Source organism: Octopus bimaculoides, chromosome 3, assembly GCF_046866305.1.
Source record: "Octopus bimaculoides isolate indiv1 chromosome 3, ASM4686630v1, whole genome shotgun sequence".
Classification (NCBI taxonomy): Eukaryota; Metazoa; Mollusca; class Cephalopoda; order Octopoda; family Octopodidae; genus Octopus; species Octopus bimaculoides.
Genome location: NC_142930.1, coordinates 118,902,391 through 118,914,890, shown reverse-complemented (window position 1 = coordinate 118,914,890; position 12,500 = coordinate 118,902,391). Strand labels below are relative to the sequence as shown.

The following is a 12,500-nucleotide window of genomic DNA, read 5'->3' as shown; positions in this document are numbered from 1 at the left end:
AATGCCATAGAAATCAGGAAATCAGGCCCATGAGCCTGGCTAGGCTTTAAAAGGGTGCATAAAAATAAAAAAAATAATATGTGTTATTTCTTTACTACCCACAAAGGCAAACACACAGAGGGGACAAACAAGGACAGACAAACGGATTAAGTCGATTATATCGACCCCAGGTCGTAACTGGTACTTATTTAATCGACCCCGAAAGGAAGAAAGGCAAAGTCGACCTTGGCGGAATTTGAACTCAGAACGTAGCGGCAGACGAAATACCGCTAAGCATTTTGCCCATTGTGCCAGTTTCTGTGTGTGTGTACCTTTTGCTAGTCATTGCTTGATGGTTGTGAATAAATATCATCATCTTACAAGTAAGGTTACTCGTTTCCAGTCTTCTGTAAAAGACCCGTTACCATTGGAAAATATTACTTTGCCTGGAAAGAGGTAGCAGCTGCCAATAGGAAAGGCAACCTGTTGTCAAATAACTACTTCAAAAAATTCTGTCTGACCCTTGCAAGCATGGAAAAGTGGATGATAAATGATGATGAAAAAAAATTAGGTTGTCTAAAATATTTCCAAGGATTTTGCTTATAGAAGTAGTGTGCATCTGACAAAATGTGTCTAAGCTGCAGAGAAATGAAGCGAGTTTATAAAAGCTGGTGTTATTATTATTATTATGTTGGTATCATCACAATTAGAGTGTGTTTGACAATAAGTAATGGAACTTTGGTCATTAATATACATAAGGAAGAGTGTCAGAAGCAGAACAAAACTATATGTACAGAAAATAAATAGAATACTGGTGAAACGGAACCACTTTAATATTGCAATGAAATAGTCTAACAGGAAATTCAGATCAAATGAATGATAGAAAGAGCCCTTAGGCAAGCAATTTTGCTAAGATTTTACTTATATCAGACACACTTAATGGTGTTGCTGATGTCAGCAGGAACAACATTACTTTTACATAAGTGTTTGTGAGGGAGGTCAGCGGTGTTAGATGTAGAGTAGCTGATTTCCAATTGATCTAATGCTATTGGAAACCATATTGGTGGTCAATGAGAAGGAAAAGAGATTTGGTGTGATATAAACAGTGATTGTTTAAGGCCAGTACTTCAAACACATCAAATATATTGGAAGCACAAACGACAGATTTGCTGTTAGCAGAATCAAACCAAACAGGTTACTATTTTCTGTGACTTGTACTGTCATCTGTCTATTGGACAAATACCTTCAAGGGAAAAAGGATAAAGAATTTAGCAAAGATATAGGTTCAATCAGGAACACACTGTCTGTTAATTATAACAGGAGCACTGTTGAGCTGAAGTGAATAGAGATGCTTTTACACTCAATAAGACAGATGAGAGATAGAAAGCAGAATGATGTAGGGATGTACTCTGTGGATTGTGTAATATGTAAAATTCAAGGCAAGCATGCAGAAAGTAAAATGTGGTGTATTGAAAGGCTTATGTGAAAAATTATTGCTAATTAATTATAATTTCCTTCTAGTGGTAATTAACTGAAATTTCCTTCTTGACGTCCTTCATATATAAAAAGGCCATAGTCGAAAGAAATTAAATTCTCAGACTTTCATTACATGTTTAGAGGAAGAATGGTCTGATCTTTGCAACCAAATGACTACTAAGAACATTTCCTAATTTTCAGAGATGATCTCCCATTTCTCTTTGAGAGTAATTATCAATTACTACGAAGGTGAGCCAAAAAGTAATGCCATTTTGTTTCGGACAGATATTATTACCAGCACATGAACATGTATCATACATCAAAATGAAGCTGATCCTCTGTGGATCACATCCCTACTTCTCAACATAATCACTGCTTCTCTCAATAGCAATGTTCCACCTTTGAATGAGAACATTTATTCCTGCCCAGTAAAATTCTGTTGACTGTTCTTTGAGCCACTTCTTCACTACAGTTTTCACTTGTCACTGGACTATCATCTCTTCAGCCCCATGAAAGAGGGTTTGTGAGGCAACCATTATTCCAGTGACGAGGAAGTGAAAACCGTTGTGAAGAAGTGGTTCAAAGAACAGTCAAAAGAATTTTATGGAGCAGGGATACATGCTCTCATTCGAAGGTGGAACATTGCTATTGGGAGAAACGGTGACTATGTTGAGAAGTAGGGATGTGATCCACAGAGGACCAGCTTCATTTTGATGTATGATACATGTTCCTGTGTTGGTAATTGTACCTGTCCTAAACAAAAGGGCATTACTTACTGGCACTTGTGTCGGTGGCACGTAAAAAAACATTCGAGCAAGGTTGTTGCCAGTGCCGCTGGACTGGCTTCTGTGCAGGTGGCACATAAAAAACACCATTTTGAGTATGGCTGTTGCCAGTACCGCATGATTGGCCCTCATGCCGGCGGCACGTAAAAGCACCCACTATACACTCGGAGTGGTTGGCGTTAGGAAGGGCAGCCAGCTGTAGAAACTCTGCCAGATCAGATTGGAGCCTGGTGTAGCCACCTGGTTCGCCAGTCCTCAGTCAAATCGTCCAACTCATGCCAGCATGGAAAGCGGACGTTAAATGATGATGATGATATATAAGTAATAATAAATCTCTGAGCGAGATGTCCTCTAAAGGATGTAGCAGCCTGAGAGTGGATAAATTATGCATGAATTTACATGCATATGTTTAATAAAATTACATTTAGAATTACTGTGTAAATAATATACTTGAGGTCTAACCACGAGGCTCTTTCTTTCTCTCTTTGCAGAGAAGTTATCGAACAGCTTGAGAAGACTATTTTCTTTAGGTTCTTGCTAAGACTGTCTCCTTCATTTCACAAAACAGAAATATAAAGCAGCTTAGAGTTACTTATCTAAAATGCTGTAAGTATTATTCAGTGATTTCATTTATTTGCATACCATTACTTTTGCTGGTGGCATGTTAATTAACTAAAGTAACGAGGCAACATGTTTGTGAATAAATTGGGGAAAATGGTTCACATGAATAAATATACATCTTTCCTCAAAGTATGCATTTGTTTATGTAATGAGGCTAAATGAAAGTTTGCTAAACATCATCATCATCATCGTTTAACGTCCACTTTCCATGCTAGCATGGGTTGGACGATTTGACTGAGGACTGGCGAACCAGATGGCTGCACCAGGCTCCAATCTGATCTGGCAGAGTTTCTACAGCTAGATACCCTTCCTAATGCCAACCACTCAGAGTGTAGTGGGTGCTTTTACGTGCCAGTCACACGGTACTGGCAATAGCTATGCCAAAAATAGTGTTTTATATGTGTCACCTGCACAGGAGCCAGCCAAGCGGCATTGGCAACGTCCTCGCTTGAATGATTTTCTAATGTGCCACCAACACAAATGCCAGTAAGGCGAATCTGGTAGCGATCACGCTCAAATGGTGCTATTTACGTGCCACCAGCACGGACACCAGATGGCTGCTCTGGCAATGATCACACTCAGATAGTGCTGTTAGTGCTCCACTGGCACAGGTGCCGGTCATCGAATATGGTTCAATTATGATTTCGATTTCACTTGCCCCAACAGGTCTTCGCAAGCAGAGTTTAGTGTCCAATGAAGGAGACGTACATGATAAATTATTTACAATTCTCATCTAGCTATTAATGTCTGTGTGTGTGTGTGCACGGATTTTGGCTGTGTAGTTGAGAATCTTGCTTTATGGCTACACAGTTAGAGTTTCACTCCCACTATGTGAAACCCTGGGTAAGTAGTTTTATAGCCCTAGGCCAACCAAAAGCTGTGCGAAGAAATGTGGTAGACAGAAACTGTGTGAAAAGTATGTTGTATATACACAGGAATGTGTGTGTGTAACTGTGTGAATGTATGTAGGTGTAGGTACATTTGACTGCGGCCATGCTGGAGCACTGTCTTTCTTCAAGCAAATCGACCACCGGACTTATTCTTTGTGAAGCCTAGTACTTATTCTATTGGTCTGTTTTACCGAACTGCTAAGTTACGGGGAGGTAAACACACCACCATCGGTTGTGAAGTGATGGTGGTGGGAGGAGGCAAACACACACACACACACAGAAACAGACTTCTTTCAGTTTCCGTCTACCAAATCCACTTACGAGGCTTTGGTTGGTCCAAGGCTATAGTAGAAGACATTTTCCCAAAGTTCAACGCAGTAGAACTGAACTCAGAACCTTGTGGTTAGTAAGCAAGCTACTTACCACACAGCCACTCCTGTGCCTATTTTTGTGTGTGTTTGTCCCTCATCCCCATAACTTAATGGTCGAGCAAATGAGACCGATAGCATAAGTACCAGGGTTATAAAAGAATAAGTATACATCAATTCGTTTGACTAAACTGTTCAAAGTTGTGCTCCAGCATTACCATGGTTCAATCAGTGAAACAAGCAAAAGTGATCTATCTGCCTGCCTGTCTGTTTATCTACCTGTCTGTGTCTGCCTGTCTATTTATCTGCCTATCTTCCTATCTATCTATCTATCTATCTGTCTGTGTCTACCTGTCTGCCTATCTATCTATCTATCCATCCATCCATCCATCCATCCACACACACACACACACACACCTCATCTATTGGCCAGTATATGCAAACAGCCCGTCTTTGAAACATGTAATAAAGATGGGAGTCTTGTGTTTGAGGTTAATCTCTTATATTTAGGACTTTTCATATTTCCTTATTAGTTCATTATAGCTTAATTAAGAACAGTTGAATTCCTAATTTTATTAACGATTCAAGACTACTTCAATCTCCTCAGTTGGATGAAATCATAGTAAAATCGATGTATTGTTTGCACACTGCTGTCAGTTGCAAATGGTTGTGTGATTACAATGATATTCAGAAATGAAATCTAGACATGTATGCTCTAAGTTGTAGGGTTACGGTTTTGCAACTTGCCAGCTGGAAGTTTGTATAGTTAAAATTTATAGAAAAATAAAAGATGATGACAGGAGTATGAACAACAAGCAAGTGTATTAGTTTGATGCTCGGGCAAAATGAAAAGTCTTTTATGTTTTGAGCAAATGCTCTTCAGCAGAAAGGAATAACAGAAAATAAACAGTGAGAAAATGAAAAAAATTTGTAGATCTCAGCAGTCCATGAAGTGGCAACGACCTCACTCGAATGTTTTCTAACATGCCAGTAAGGCGATGCTGGTAACAATCACACTCAAATAATGCTATTTACGTGCCACTGGCACGGTAGCCAGACAGCTGCTGTGACAATGATTACGCTTGGACGGTGCTGTTAGTGCTCCACTGACACAGGTGCCAGTCATCAAATATGGTTCAATAATAATTTCGATTTTGATTTCATTTGCTTCAACAGGTCTTCGCAAGCAGAGTTTAGTGTCCAATGAAAGAGAGGTTGGCATGTGTGCCAGTCATCGAATTTGGTTCGATTTCGATTTCACTTGATATATATATATATATATATATATATATATATAAAATATAGGTATATCTATGAAAGGAGATGTGAAATCCAGATGTTTACCTCACCCAGCACTCATAGGAATATTGGTTAGGAGAAAAATCAATCCAGTAAAACAAAGTATCCATACAGACCGAAAAATTAAGGGATTTATGTCAACAGCATAGGATAACATAAAATGAAATAAAAAAAAAAATAAAGATATTAGTATCATAATTATAAATGCGATATCAATATCTGTTCTTGAATTCATTATAATATATATATTGATATTTTTTAGCTATCGATGAATGAAAATGATCTTGTGACATGGCAATATTCACCGCCCTTCCATAAGCATCCATAAAATTTATGTTATCTTTCATTTATTAAGAAATGTCAAGGCCAGTTGGGTTGCCATTAGAAGAACACTGATCCTTTCATGTACAATTCTGTGGGAGGTCTGATGAGTATTTATTTAAGCACAATACATAATAAAACAGAAAAAAGAAATTCTAATTTCCATAAAGTGCTTAACTGATAATGGTCGGTTATGCTTTGCCTCTAGGCAATATCTTTTAATGTGTAGATTACAAATAATATAAATGCTGAATAATTAAACGGAGTTTTTAAAAATATTTGCATATTTTGGAAAATATTAAAGGATCCATTTATTCCCATTTATTCCCTCTCCTTATTACAATAATGTGTTTGTTCATAACAGATTAAAAAAAATTATTTTCATCAAGGGACCAAAGAGAATGCATACTTCATGCCGTTCTTCTTCAAAAGCTCAAGCAGTAAATGCTTCCTGGATTTCTGAATCAGAACATCATTAGAAGAACAAGGCAATGAACTGTGAAAAGTTAAGAAGTAAGAATTAGAAAACTAAAAAGCCAAATCTAGTTTTGAATCAACAACCAATGATAGCTGGAAAAGGAAAATGGAATCATCTCGAAGAAGCCAGAAGTAGAAATAGGAAATGAGTAAGAAGGAAAATGAAACAAGTTAAAAAGAGGGCAGAATTGAATATAACAAGTCTGTTATTCTGTAACCTTGGTTATGAGAATGTCTACCATGTGGGCAATGTAGAGAAAAAAAAATGTATATATTGGTGCAAGAATGGGTGTGTGGTAAGTAGCTTGCTTACCAACCACATGGTTACACGTTCAGTCCCACTGCATGGCACCCTGGGCAAGTATCTTCTACTATAGCCTTGGGCCGACCAAAGCCTTGTGAGTGGATTTGGTAGATGGAAACTGAAAGAAGCCCGTCGTATATATATACATATATATATATATATATATATATATATATATATATTTTAATAAATCATAGGGCAGCCCAAAAATTTTAGAAATTTTATTTACCACCAGTGGTCCATCGAGAATAAAAATTAGTCAATAGACTATATATTATTCATTTAAAATGCAGAGATGACTATAATAGGACACCTAACCCGCTAGAAAGAGCAGCAAAAAAAACTCTATACCACAAAAATAGGGGTAATTTCGAAAGGTAATGAGAAATAAAAACATTTACCAATCTATTTTCTGTACCATGGTTTCAAGCTATTTTAGCAAAATAAAATATATCTTGCTTGGTCAGCTATCTTCAGCGGAATACCAAGACAGAACAAAGCCTTGTGAGTGGATTTGGGAGACAGAAACTCAAAGAAGCATGTCGTATATATGTGTGTATATGTTTGTGTGTCTGTGTTTGTCCCCACCCATCATAGGGGATGAAAAGCAACCTCCTTACCATACAACCATGCCTATATATATATAGGGAAAATTCATAAAAACAAAACAAATGAACACAGACAGTGTAGAAAAGAAATAGATGTATTAGTATAATGCTCGGGAATTGAAAAGTCTTTAATGTTTTGAGCCTACACTCTTCCACAGAAAGAAACACAGAAAGAAACAAGGAGAGAAAAAAAGTATATATATATATATATATATATATATATATATATATATATATACACTTGATATACATATATACATAGTCTTAACTATTGAAAAGGTTGCAAGACGCAATGGACATTTCCGCACAATAAAAATAAGAAGTAAGAAATTTTCTGATGTGAGTGTTAAATTATAAGGCACATAAAGAAAATGACTCTCCCCAGACACAACAGAATATGCTTCAACACATGAACTCACATAAAGAATCTTGCAAACTAAATCCAAAAACGACCTATAATATCAATTCACTGAAAATTGATTTCAACCAAACAATTCAGATGACTTAAGTTTAGCTTGATAATATATTGTTAAAAATAAATGAATAAATAAGTAGCAAATTTAGAATTAAATTTTGCTCAATTTTGTTTTATTTTCTGGATAAAAAAAAAATTGTCGGGAACATTTTGCAAAATATCTAACTAATTTACATAATTATTGTAAATGAATTATTTTTCTAATAAATAAATTTCCAATATCTACTGCAGAGCTTCGGGATATATAGTATTCTTAGATTATTTTCTCTCTGGAATGAAAAAGAAGTTTCCAAACAGTTATATGGTTCTTGATCTTCATCATTTAATGTCAATGTCCTGTGCTGGCATGAGTTGGCCTGTTTGACAGGATTTGAAGGGCCCAAGGACTGCCTTGTGCTCCAGTGTCTGCTCGGCATGGTTTCTATGGTTAGATATTTTTCCTAATACCAACCACTTTACAATACGTACTGGGTGCCTTTTTTGTGCCACCAACATGACCAAGGTCACCATATACTTTACAAGATTACTAACAACAAATGAGGAAGAGGTACTTGATCCTACGGAAATAGCAGTGAGAGATGATGTATGAGAGAAGGGTCTGGAGCAGAAAGGGTTTCTTGGTATTAGAGGAACAACAAAATTAATGACATTTTAGAAGAGTAGATGGTAATGGCATGTAGCTTAGTGTTACCCTAAACACTGATCCACATTCCTCCACATATTCATTTATTGGGAAACCCAACTAACAACAAATTATTCTTTTGTACTCCAGGTACAAGGCCCAAAATTTTGGGACAGGAGGCCAGTTGATTAGATCAACCCAGTATGCAAATGGTACTCAATTTATCGACTCCGAAAGGATGAAAGGCAAAGTCGACCTTGGCAGAATTTGAACTCAGGACGTAAAGACAGACGAAATGCCGCTAAGTATTTCACCTGGTGTGGTAATGTTTCTGCCAGCACATCGCCTTACAGCAAAGTATTATATACACACACATATGTATATATGTATGTATATATGTATAAAGTATATATAAATATATATATATATATATATAGGCATGGTTGTTTGGTAAGGAGGTTGCTTCTCATCCCCCTAGTTCTGGGTTCAGTCTCACTGCATGCCACCTTGGGCAAGTGTCTTCTAGTCTTCTACTATAGCCTTGTGAGTTGATTTGGCTGATGGAAACTGAGAGAAGCCCATCATATATATATATATATATATATATATATATATATATATGTGTGTGTGTCTTTGACAACTGGTGCTGGTATGTCTAATTCTCTGTTACTTGGGGGTTCAGCAAAAGAGACTAATAGAAGGAGTACCAGGTTTAAAACAATTAAATAATCAAGTACTGGGGTCAGTTTGCATGAGGAAAATCTTCAAGGCCCCAGAATGGCCAGTCTAACGAATGAAACAAGTAAAAAAATAAAAGAAAAAAGATATAATACACGATTCTTCAATCCCAATTAAGTTTGAAATAAAAACTGAGTGAGTGAGTGTTTAAATGAGTGAGTGAGTATGTGGGTGATGAGTGAGTGAGTGAGTGAGTGAGTGAGTGAGTGCATGAGTATGTGAGTGATGAGTGAATGAGTGAGTGAGTGAGTGAGTATGTGAGTGATGAGTGAGTGTTTGTGAGTGAATGAGTGAGTGAGCGAGTGCATAAGTGAGTGCATGAGTGTGTGAGTATGTAAGTGATCAGTGAGAAAGTGAATGAGTGAGTGAGTGTGTGAGTATGTGATTGAGTGAGTGAGTGCTCGAGTGTGTGAGTGAGTGTGTAACTGAGTGAATGAATGAGTAAGTGAGTGAGTGTGTGAGTAGGCGAGTGAGTGTGCAAGTGAGTGACTGAGTGAGTGAGTGAGTGAGGGGTGATGTGGGTTTGATAAGGTAAGTATTGAATGTAGTAATACTCATCACTATGTATTGTTTCTCTCTTCTTGCTGAGGCAGCTAATGAACTTAATTACGTAATTTGTGTTCTTTTGACATTTATCATTAGTACATCCATACATACACACACAAATACATCAATATGCATACATATATAAACATACATACATATTTTAACACATAAATACATACATACAGATAAAAACATATATGCTCACACAAAAACATAGTACACACATACAAACATACACATATGTAGATACACTCACATACCTATGTACAGATGATATATAGATATATACATAAATACACACACATACGTATATTTGCTGTACATTATACACCCAGTACCAATTATCAATCAACTACATTTTTAATACACTATACATACAGTAACAATTATCAATCAGCTGTAGTACATTACATACATAATCCTAATTATCAATTAACTATTCATAATGTTCCGTTACAAATAACAATATAAATAAATAGCAAAATGTCCATTGAATGCTTGAGAAAGTATTGATTATTTGAAAGGTTGGTAATTGGAGTTAGGAAATGTCTGTTTTGATTGTAATATTCTATAAGTAAATGTTTTCACATATATCTGACATGACACATATTCACTTAAACCTCAGTATGTAATTATATATGGACTTGATGTGGATGGAACTTGCAGAAGAGGGAGACCCAGCAAGACAGGTAATGAAATGATGACGGATGATCTCAGGACCTTCAACCCAGGGCTGGATTAAGACCCTTAGAAGCCCTAAGCACTTAAAAGGTTTCAGTGCCCTTAAGTACGAAGGTGAGTCAAAAAGTAAGGCCATTTTGTTTAGGACAAGTATAGTTACCAACACAGGAACATGTATCATACATCAAAATGAAGCTGGTCCTCTGTGGATCACATCCCTACTTCTCAACATAGTCACCGTTTCTCTCAATAACAATGTTCCACTTTCAAATGAGAGCATGTATCCCTGCCCCGTAAAATTCTGTTGACTGTTCTTTGAGCCACTTCTTCACTACAGTTTTCACTTCCTCGTCACTGGCCAATGATCATCACTGGACTATGATCTCTTCGGCCTTATGAAAGAGGGTTTGAAAGGCAAACATTATTCCAGTGATGAGGAAATGAAAGCTGTAGTGAAGAAGTGGCTCAAAGAACAGTCAACAGAATTTTACAGGGCAGTGATACATGCTCTCCTTTGAAGGTGGAACATTGCTATTGAGAGAAACAGTGACTACATTAAGAAGTAGGGATGTGATCCACAGGGGACCAGCTTCATTTTGATGTATGATACATGTTCCTGTGTTGGTAATTATACCTGTCCTAAACAAAATGGCATTACTTGACTCACCCTCGTATATGTAAATGGTTCAAAATGTAAACAAAAATAATTTAAAATGTAAACAATAATAAACCATAAAATAAATTTTTATTTTTCAAAATGAAACAAAATTCACAGCAAGATGCAAAATAAAGTTTATGTTTGTATGCTTCCATTTTATTTATATTTGAAAAGTCTTCTCCATTTAAAAAATATGTTAATGCAAAGTGTTCGATAATATCATTAAAATTAATTTTACATAAGTGCATGAGGAGAGATAATCTGGTGGTCCAGGGATGGGGGACAGGATGGCCACTGTAATGTGGGTGTGGAGAATAATGTTACTGGATAAAGAATGGTTAAAGTGTGAGACGGTTCTGGATAGCAAAAGAGAAAAGTATTATTTGCAGAAGGGAAGGGCTGTAATGAGGGAGATGTAGTGGGGCTGTACTCCAGAATTTATTTGTGACACTTGTCAAATTCGCTACCATCTAAGGTCATACAAAGTTCAATTCAGATAGTTGATCCGATTCCGATGTTATTGACGTAGTTCATTTTTGGACAGCAGTAAATAAGAGTCCCCCTTACAAAAACGTTCCTTTTCTCATGCATTTTCAGAGATGTAACATCACATCCCCCACCCCGCCACTTTCTCTCTCTTCTTAGATTTCAAACAGTTAAGATGGCAACTATTTATCTTTAATAACCTTGGAGTGTTAAATTCCTCTACCTTTCTCTCTGCTACTCGCAGACAACTAACTTGTCATCAATGACAAATCTTGAACAAGTTTTATATCACTATTTCTTCTTCATTGCAACTTAGTAGCAGGCTTCTACAGCTACAGAGATTTTCTATCAAGATTAACTAACTTCCAACTCATCGTAGTTGGGACAAACTTCGTAATGATTTAATAAAATCTGAAATAAGTTTCAGCTATCTCTCTCTCTTTACTCTTTTACTTGTTTCAGTCATTTGAATGTGGCCATGCTGGAGCACGGCATTTAGTCGAGCAAATCAACCCCGGAACTTATTCTTTGTAAGCCTAGTACTTACTCTATCAGTCTCTTTTGCCGAACCGCTAAATTACGGGAGACGTAAACACACCAACATTGGTTGTCAAGCGATGTTGGGGGGGGACAAACAAAGACAATATATATATACATATATACGACGGGCTTCTTTCAGTTTCCATCTACCAAATCCACTCTCAAGGCTTTGGTCAGCCCGAGGCTTTAGTAGAAGACACTTGCCCAAGGTGCCACGCAGTGGGACTGAACCCGGAACCATGTGGTTGGGAACCAAGCTACTTACCACATAGGCACTCCTACGACTAAAGCAGCCTGAAATGACCAACTTTGCACTGCGCAACCTTTCATAGCCTTTCTTCAAATGCAGACTTCCTAATTTGCCGCAAGTAACCATACCCAAATTTCCAGCAAATTACTATTTAATAATTACACACATTGGCAAACGGAAACTGAAAGAAGCCCGTCGTATATATATATATATATATATATATATAAATGTATGTATGTGTATATGTCTGTGTTTGTCCCTGCAACATCGCTTGACAACCGATGCTGGTGTGTTTACATTTCCGTCACTTAGTGGTTGGCAAGAGAGGCCGATAGAATAATTACTAAGCTTACAAAGAATAAGTCCTGGGGTCGAT

The 12,500-nt window shown here is 36.9% G+C and overlaps 1 protein-coding gene across 5 annotated transcripts in view; it reads right to left on the bottom strand.

Annotated features, from left to right (window-relative positions):
- Positions 1–12,500, bottom strand: part of LOC128247408 (uncharacterized) — a 60,371-nt gene that overhangs the window by 28,853 nt on the left and 19,018 nt on the right. The gene's annotated exons all lie outside the window — the stretch shown is intronic.